We start from the raw sequence: 10267 nt of genomic DNA on the forward strand, positions 1-10267 counted from the left end.
ATACAGAAACAAGATACATATATACGCTGTCTACAAGAGACCCACTTCAGACCTAGGGACACACACAGATTGAAAGTGAGGGGATGGAAGAAGATTTTCCATGCAAATGGAAAAATCAAAAGAAAGCTGGAGTAGCAATATTCATATCAGATAAAATAGACTTTAAAATAAAAACTGTTACAAGAGACAAGGAAGTACACTACATAATGATCAAGGGATCAATCCAAGAAGAAGATATAACAATTATGAATCTTTATGCACCCAACATAGGAGCACCTAAATACATAAGGCAAATGCTAGCAGCCAAAAAGGGAAATGGACAGTAACAAAATATTAGTGGAAGACTTTAAGACCTCACATATACCAATGGACAGATCATCCAGACAAAAAAATAAATGAAGAAACACAAGCTTAAAATGACACAATAGACCAGATAGACTTAGTTGATATCTATCGGACATTCCATCTGAAATTAGCAGAATACACTTTCTTCTCAAGTGCACATGAAATATTCTCCAGGATAGATCACATCTTGGGCCACAAATAAAGCCTTGGTAATTTTAAGAAAATTGAAATCATACCAAGCATCTTTTCCAACAACAATGTATGAGACTAGCAATTGGTTACAGCAAAAAAAAAAAAAAAATATATATATATATATATATGAAGCACAAACACATAGAGGCTAAACAGTGTTCTGCTAAATAACCAAGTGATCACTGACAAAATCAAAGAGGAAATTAAAAAATACATAGAAACAAATGACAACAAAAATGACCAAATAACCCAAAACATATGAGGTGCAGCAAAAGCAGTTCTAAGAGGGAAGTTTATAGCAACTCAATCTCACAACAAGAAAAAAGAAAAATCTCAAATAAAAAATCTAACCATACACCTAAAGCAGCTAGAGAAAAAGAATAAAGAAAACTCAAAGTTAGTAGAAGGAAAGAAATCATAAAAATCAAAGCTGAAATAAATGAAATAGAAATGAAGAAAACAATAGAAAAGAGCAATAAAATTAAAAATTGGTTCTTTGAAAAGATAAACAAAATTGATAAACCTTTAGTAAGACTCATCAGGAAAAAAAGGGAGATGATTCAAATCAATAAAATTGAAATGAAAAAGGAGAAATTACAACTGACATGGCAGAAATACAAAGGATCATAAGAGACTACTACAAGCAGCTATATGACAATAAAATGGACAACTTGGAAAAAATGGACAAATTCTTGGAAAGGTACAACTTGCCAAGACTGAACCAGGAAGAATTAGAAAATATGAATAGACAAATCAAGTAGTGAAATTGAAACTGTAATTAAAAGTCTTCCAACAAACAAAAGTCCAGGACCAGATGGATTCACAGGTGAATCCTACCAAACATTTAGAGAAGAGCTAACACCTACCCTTCTTAAACTCTTACAAAACATTGCAGAGGGAGAACACTCCCAAACTCGTTCTACGAGGCCACCATCATCCTGATAGCAAAACCAGACAAAGATATCATAAAAAATTTACAGACCAATATCACTGATGAGCATAGATGCAAAAATCCTCAACAAAATACTAGCAAACAGAATCCAACAGCACATTAAAATAATCATACACCATGGTCAAGTGGGATTTATCCTAAGAATGCAAGGATTAATCAATATACACAAATCAATCAATGTGATACACCATATTAACAAATTAAACAATAAAAAGCATATGATCATCTCAAGTGATGCAGAGAAAGTGTTTGACAAAATTCAACACCCATTAAATGGGTTTTTATGATAAAACTCTCAGAAAGTGGGCATAGAGGGAACCTACCTCAAGAGAATGAAGGCGATATTCAACAAAACCCACAGCAAACATCATTTTCAATTTTGAAAAACTGAAAATATTTCCTGTAATATCAGGAACAAGACAAGGATGTCCACTCCTGCCACTGTTATTCAACCTAATTTTGGAAGTCCTACACGCAGCAATCAGAGAATTAAATGAAATAAAAGGAACACGAATTGGAAAAGAAGTGAAACTGTCACTGTTTGCACATGACATGATACTATACATAGAAAATCCTAAAGATGCCACCAGAAAACTACTAGAGCTAATCAATGAATTTGATAAAATTGCAGGATACAAAATTAATGCACAGAAATCTCTTGCATTCCTATACTCTAACAATGAAAAATCAGAAAGATAAATTAAGGAAACAATTCTATTTGCTATCATAAAATACATAGGAATAAACCTACCTGAGGATGTAAAAGACCTGTACTCAGAAAACTATAGAACACTGATGAAAGAAATCAAAGCTGACACAAACAGATGGAGGAATATACAATGTTCCTGGATTGGAAGAATCAATATTGTGAAAATTACTATACCATGCAAAGCAATCTACAGATTCAATTCAATCCCTATCAAATTACCAGTGGCATTCTTCACAGAATTAGAACAAAAATTTTTACAATTTTTATGGAAACACAAAAGACACTGAATAGCCAAAGCAATCTTGAGAGAAAACAGAGCAAAATGGAGATGGAGAAATCAGGCTTCCTTACTTCAGACTATACTACAAAGCTACAGTCATCAAGACAGTATGGTACTGGAACAAAAACAGAAATATAGATTAATGGAAGAGGATAGAATGCTCAGAGATAAACTCACGGACGTATGGTCACCTAATCTTTGAGAAACGAGGCAAGGATATACGATGGAGAAAATGGAGTCTCTTCAATAACTGGTTCAGGGAAAACTGATCAGCTACATGTAAAAGAAGGAAATTAGAACACTATCTAACATGATACACAAAAATAAAGCCAAAATAGATTTAAAAACTAAATGTAAGACCAGACACTATAAAACTCTTAGAGGAAAACATAGGGAAAACACTATTTGCTGTGGTTTACCACAGTGGGATCTTTTTTGACCCACCTCCTAGGGTACTGAAAATAAAAATGAAAATAAACAAATGAGACTTAATTAAATTTAAAAGGTTTTGCATAACAAAGGAAACCACAAACAAGATGAAAAGAGAACCCTCAGAATGGGAGAAAATATTTGCAAATGAAGAAATAGATGGATTAATCTCCAAAATATACAGAAAGCTCATGGAACTCAATATCAAAAATCCAACAACCCAATCAAAAAATGGGCAGAACAACTAAATAGACATTTGTCCAATAAGACATATATATGGCCAAGAGGCACATGGAAAGATGCTCAACATCACTAATTATTAAATAAATGCAAATCAAAGCTACAATGAGGTATCACCTCACACCAGTCAAAATGGACATCATCAAAAAATCTACAAACAATAAGTGTAGGAGACAGTGTGGAGAAAAGGGAAACTTCTGTTGGTAAGAATGTAAATTGATAGAGTCACTGTGGAGAACAGTATGGAGGTTCATTAAAAAACTAAAAATAGAACTACCATATGACCCAGCAATCCCACTACTGGGCATATACCCTGAAAAAACCATAATTCAAAAAGAGTCATGTACCCCAATGTTCATTACATCAGTATTTACAATAGCCAGGACATGGAAACAACCATGGATATGGTTGATAAAGAACAGAATGGATAAAGAAGATGTGGTACATATATACAATTAAATACTACTCAGCCATAAAAAAAATGGAATTGGGTCATTTGTAGAGAGGTGGATGGACCTAGAGTCTGTCATACAGAGTGAAGTAAGTTAGAAAGAGAAAAACAAATATCTTATATTAACACATATATGTAGAATCTAGAAAAATGGTACAGATGAACCTATTTGCAGGGCAGGAATAGAGACTTAGACGTAGTGAATGGACATGTAGACATGGTTGGGTGGGGGGAAGGGGAGGGTGGGATGGATTGAGAGATCAGGATTGACATATATACACTATCATGTATAAAATAGATAGCTAGTGGGAACTTGCTGTATATCACAGAGAGCTCAGCTCGGTGCTCTCTGTGATGACATATATTGGTGGGATGGGGGGCTGGGGGGTGGGAGGGGGGTCCAAGGAGGAGATATAGGTGTACATATAGCTGATTCACTTCATTGTACAGCAGAAACTAACACAACACTGTAAAGCAATTATATTCCAGTAAAATAATGAATAAGTAACTAGAATTGGAAACCTAATGTTGTGGGGCTCTGATTTGGGCAAAGGCTTGGACTAGGTGGGAGATAAAACATAAGATGTATAAACATTGCTTCTGATCTGAAAAGGAATCTGATCTGGCTAGGACCCAGGATTCAAAACTGTTAACAATATCAGCACCATTTAATGACTAAAGGATTTTACATAGACTATTTTAAAAAAGAAAAAGAGCAATCATGGAACTTGATTATTCCTTTGAGAGTTAGAAACTTCTGCAAATGAGTCTTGGCTTATATAAGCAGTGTATTTAGGTAGAAATAACTTTCAAACTGGATGTTTTAATTCAACAGCTAACTTTTTTTTTTTTTTTTTTTTTTTTGCCCTTGGGGCTTGCAGGATCTTAGTTCCCTGACCAGGGATTAAACCCGCACCCTCAGCAGTGAAAACACAGAGTCCAAACCACTGCCAAAGAATTCCCATCATCTTTTTTTAGAAATAAAACGTTTCAAAAAACAAAAAGGTTAAAAAAATGATAAAATGTAACTTTGTTATATCCTAATTCTTAATTGTATTCTTTAAATTCCAAATAAGTAAAATAATATGAAAATATATTTTCAAATCTTTATAGAATGAAAAGAAACTATATTAATCATTAAATACTCCTGGATTTTCTTTGATCCTCCCATAGATGAATTCACAACTGTAAAAACTGATGCACATTTACATTCTGAAGTACAAATCCCCAGCAGCCAAGTAATGATTCAGTTTATTTCGTTATGTGCAAAGTAGGCATTTCATATTTACTTGCTATTTAAAGCAGAGTATAGGCTCAATGAAGAATAATCATTAAACACTGATTATTTTTAAGAACAATGCTATTGTAAAAATGTACAATAATACATATTTTTGGTAATTATGTACTTCTCTTTTAAGGTAATTACAGCTTTTATAATAGATGTAAATCTTTCGAAGGCTATCTCTGAAGAGCAGTGAAATTACTATTATTTCAGATTTGATGAATGAAAATTTGTAAGTAACCTTCTCAAAAACCAAGTCAGGGGGAGAATTGTTTTTTTTTTTTTTTCTCCTCCATGTGGTCAGTTTCATTCTTAAGTACGGCCTGATATAACAAGATGTATTTCACAAACCTATAACACAAGTTTGTGAAATGTCAACTGACGACACCACCTCTGATGTAGATGGTTTCATTCAATCTATGTTCTACTAACTTATCTTCTAGGTCATCTTTTATGATCCTAATCAAGTGGCTAAGGTCTTCCTGTTGTTTCAAATGCTGCTTGATTTCTCGTAACAGGTCTGTATCTATGTAATATCTTTCTTCAGATTTGACTGCTCCAAAATGATTCTGCCTCCTGATTTGGGACATCAGTTCATTTACTCAGTCCTTAAACTGAGTAGGGTATTTAGTTCACAATGAAATGTATCTAGCTGAATTGCTTCAGCTTGGATGGCATATACACTCTTCCTCTGAATTTCCTGTTTGATTAGGGCCTGAAGATTCTATGGGAAAGTCCATGAGTTTCCTCTTCTATTGTGCAATGTTGGTCATAGTTGTAGTTGTAGTTGAATTCTTCTGTAATTCACCAATATCTTCAGATATGATATCTAATCTGGTCTGATGCTGCTTAGTCATCTGATCTTGAACCTTCAGTCTTCAAAGAAGTTCTTTGAAATCCACCATTGGTACAGGAATTAAGTTTTCAGAATCAAGGTTATCCACTTTGACTTGCTCCCAGATAATAGGATCAACATCAGCGGGAGGATTCTGTAAAAGTTGTTCGATCTGTGCAGAAGAATGTTCTGTTCAAGTCATAGAAAGCATTACACAAAGTTGCTGCAACTGTGCTTTTATATTGGTTTGTTCAGAATGGGCGTATATTATTGTAGCTGGGACTCTTCTTGAAGTACCATTTGGAGAATGCTCAACAACATAAATGACAACTTCTGTCTGATCATCTGACAATGTTTTAATACCCTCTACATTTACAGTGAGGGTCTGGTTTCCTCCCAAAATTTTATGCAATGATTCTACCAATTGCTGTTGCTGGCTTTGAATATCTGTTTCTTTTTCGTTGAAAACTAAAACCACTAGCCCATCTTCATGTTTATTATTGGGCATACAACTATAACCTACTGCCTTAAACCAGCAAAAGGGATTTTCTTGTTTGAATTCCGTTGGTGGAATGTTATTGTTAAAATTTCCTTTTTCTGTTCCCCAAAAGGCCTGTAGTTAAATTCCATTTTACCAAAATAGCATCTGTCTCATCTCCCAGTAGTACTGGGACAGAAAGAGCACTTGCAGTATTTATCAGTTGTTTGAACTGGGCAGGAGCTTTTGTAGGCTGAATGAAGAGACCACCTAATGTAGTTTGTTGCTGCCACTTCTGCTGTGTATTAAATCCTCCAAATCCAAGTTTAGTTACCAAGTCAGTACCTAAACCATACTAGTTCCAGCTGTTGTGCCAAAACAAGTACCAAATCCAAAAATTTGTTCTGAGTACCACCAAAGAGTCCAGTAATGCTTGTGTTATCTGGAGCAGAAAAACTGAATGCAGAACACGCTGTTGTAGATGTTGTCCCAAAAGCTCCAAATCCACCCGTGGGGACCTTGGCAGCTGCAGCGGTACCCTAGGTGCATGAGGGAGTCCCAAAGTTGAAGGCTGTGTTGCGGGGAGCAGGGGGATAAGCTGCTCCCATGACACTCAGTGCACTCCCCAACAGCTAGCTTTTAAAGTGATTATTTCAGTGTCCTTTTTTGTAAACAAAAAAGAATAAATTACAAATCTATCCCATAAAATGTTGACATTTTTGAGATATGCATAGATATAACCGGGTCATTAACAGAAGCTTAACATATTTTAGCTATGTTCTTTTTAGGATTTGTGATTTGATTTTTCACCATTAAGTGCACTTTTATTAGGTACCTGTTGTGTGATAGAAAGTATTCTATTTTTAGGAATTCAAATAAAAAATTACCTAGTGTTTATACTCCAGAGACTTAAAACCCAGGAGACAAATATATACATGAAAACCACAATGTAATATAGGGCTTTAAAATTTTAAAGTGCTGTTGAAGTTTAACAATGTGATAGAGAATATAAAATTAAGAAGCATAATGTAGGGGCTTCCCTGGTGGTGCAGTTGTTGAGAGTCTGCCTGTTGATGCAGGGGAGACAGGTTCATGCCCCGGTCCAGGAAGATTGTACATGCTGGAGCAGCTGGGCCCGTGAGCCATGGCCACTGAGCCTACGTGTCTGGAGCCTGTGCTCTGCAACGAGAGAGGCCACAACAGTAAGAAGCCTGCATACCGCAAAAAAAAAAAAAAAAAAAAAAAAAAAAAAAAAAGAAGTATAATGTAAATCAAGCATATAGTGTTCCCTAAACATATGCAAAATTAGATGTGGAATATTAAAGTGTAAATAAGTAGAGCATTTAATATTGAAAGAGGTTAAAGTCAACATACAAAAATAATTTGCATTTCTTTCCACCAACAGTGATCTATCAGAAAACATTCTAATTCAGAATAGCATCAAAAAGAGTAAAATATTTAGGAACAAATTTAACCAAGGAATTCAATGATCTATACACTGAAAAATATAAAACATTGTCGAAATAAATTGAATAAGATACAAGTAAATGGAAGGATATCCCTTGTTCATGAATTGAAATAATTAATATTGTGAAGATGTCCATACAACCCAAAGCCATCTAGGTTCAAGATAATCCCTATCAAAAGTCTAATGGCTCTTTTTTCACAGAAAAAAAATCCTAAAATTCATATGGAACCACAAAAGACCCTGAATAGTCAAAACACTCTTTAGAAAGAAGAACAAATCTGTAGGCATTACATTTTCTGCTTTCAAACCATATTACAAAACTATAGTAATGAAAAGAATATGGCACTGACATAACAACAAACATATTGACAATTGGAACCAAAATAAAGAGCTCAGAAGTAAACCAACACATATATGGTTAACTAATATTTGACAATGGTGTCAAGAATATACAATGGGGGAAGGATAGTCTCTTTAGTAAATAGTGTTAAGAAAACTGGATAGCCACATGTAAAAGAATGAAATCATACCCTTATTTTATACCATACACAAAAATAAACTCAAAATGGATTAAAGACTTAAATGTAAGACATGAAACCATAGAACCCCTAGAAGAAGGGAAAAACTCCTTGACATTGGCCTTGGTAATAAGTTTTTGAATATCATAAAGCATAGGCAACAAAAGATAAACACGTGAGACCACATCAAATTAATAGCTTTTGCACAGCAAAGGAAAAACATATCAACAAAATTAAAAGTCAAGCTAAATGAGAGAAAATATTTGCAAACTATATATCTGATGAGGGGTTAATATCCAAAATATATAAAGAACTCATAAAACTCAATGGCAAAAGAACCCAACAACACCTTGATTAAAAAATGGGCAAAGAACCTGAATAGACATTTTCCAAAGACATACAAATGCCCAAGAGGTATATGAAAAGGTCCTCAACATCACTAGTCATCAGAGAAATGTAAATCAAAATCACAATGAAATATGACTTCCCAACTGTTAGATGGCTACTATCAAAACTATGACAAGAGTTGGCAAGGATGTAGTGAAAAGGAAACCCCGTGTATGTTGTTAATGGGAATGTAAACTGTTATAGTCATTATGGAAAAGAGTACTGAGTTTCTACAAAACTTTAAAAATAGAAGTACCATAAGATCCAGTAATTTCTTTTCTGGGTATAAACCCCAAAGTAATGAAATCAGTAACTCTAAGAGATATTTGTGCTTCCATGTTTATTACAGCATTATTCACAATAACTAAGGTGTGGAAACAACCTAAGTGTCCATTGACAGATGAATGAATATAGAAAACGTGGTTTACACACAAACACACCACACACACACACACACACACACACATTGGAATATTTTTCAGCCATAGAAGAAAAACCTGGATGAACCTGGAAGACATTATATTTAGTGAAATAAGCCAGACACAAAAAGACAAGTATCAAATGATTTCATTTATCTGTGGAATCTAAAAAAGTTGAATACACAGAAGCAGGGAGTAAAATGCTGGTTACCAGAGGCAGGAAGGTAGAGGAAATGTTGGTCAAAGGATATAAAATTGCATTTATACAGGATGAAGGAGTCTAGAGATCTAATGTATAACATACATATGATTCTATAACATATAGTGAATATCCCACAATAAACATGTAAAAATAGCTTCAAAATAAAAGATTTGAGTTACAGTCTATAGAAGATGGAAATAACTATTCCAGGGAAAGGTCTTTGGGTTTCTCAGCAAACAGACTAGCCAGGGTTTTATTTTAGGATGACCAAGACATAGAATATATATTAATACAATAGAGAGAAGATATTTACAGTATTTGGCCAAAGTTCTGTATGCTTTCTCACTTATGTAAATATTGTTAATATTATTAAACTTTCCCATTATCTTTAAAGTAAAAACAATCATGTCAATGTCATGTCAATGTTTTACATTCTTTTACACCCTTTGTCAAGTAACTTTCTTTCTTCTCAAGGTTCTCATTAATGATATAATCAACTATTGTCTTACACTTCAAACTATGTTTTAAGGGTAGAGTCAAGTATATGGGTAATATATATGTTTAAATATATATATTTAAAATTTTAAATATTACATTTTATATATTTAAACATTTTTTCATATACATATTTCAAACCCAGGTCACCTCATTTTTCTGTCATTAACTTAGCATTGTCTTCTTGCCTCAAAATTTATGCTCTTCCCCAAACCATTCTTTTGCCTTCAAAAATACTTTTTAAGTATAATTTTAATACATTATTTTGTTATCTAAATGATATTTTTTATTTGAGCCTTTAACTTATATTCATAGAACTACATCCAATATATAGCTTAATCTTACCTTACTTATTTCTCTAGCCTTACTGTTTTCCTTTCGTTCCTCAGATTCTACATTTCATTCATTGTGAAATCCCTGTATTTTCCCACAGTATGTTGCTCTAGTAGATTTTGCATGTTTTACTTTTGCTCCAAACATCTCTATTCTTTAGCTTAGCTTTTCTAAGAAATCTTTGGTTCCCATTTTCCTCAGTTTAGATTACCAGCAATTACCAAATTTTATTGTATAATAATTTTGTAAACA

General features: G+C 33.7%; 1 pseudogene across 1 annotated transcript; it reads right to left on the reverse strand.

Annotated features, from left to right (window-relative positions):
- Positions 1 to 5254: 5254 nt before the first annotated feature.
- Positions 5255 to 6801, reverse strand: LOC307176606 (nucleoporin p54-like; annotated as a pseudogene). The gene has a single exon. The product of its transcript is annotated as a nucleoporin p54-like (transcript).
- Positions 6802 to 10267: the final 3466 nt, after the last annotated feature.

Source organism: Stenella coeruleoalba (assembly GCF_951394435.1).
Source record: "Stenella coeruleoalba genome assembly, chromosome: 18".
NCBI classification, from domain to species: Eukaryota; Metazoa; Chordata; class Mammalia; order Artiodactyla; family Delphinidae; genus Stenella; species Stenella coeruleoalba.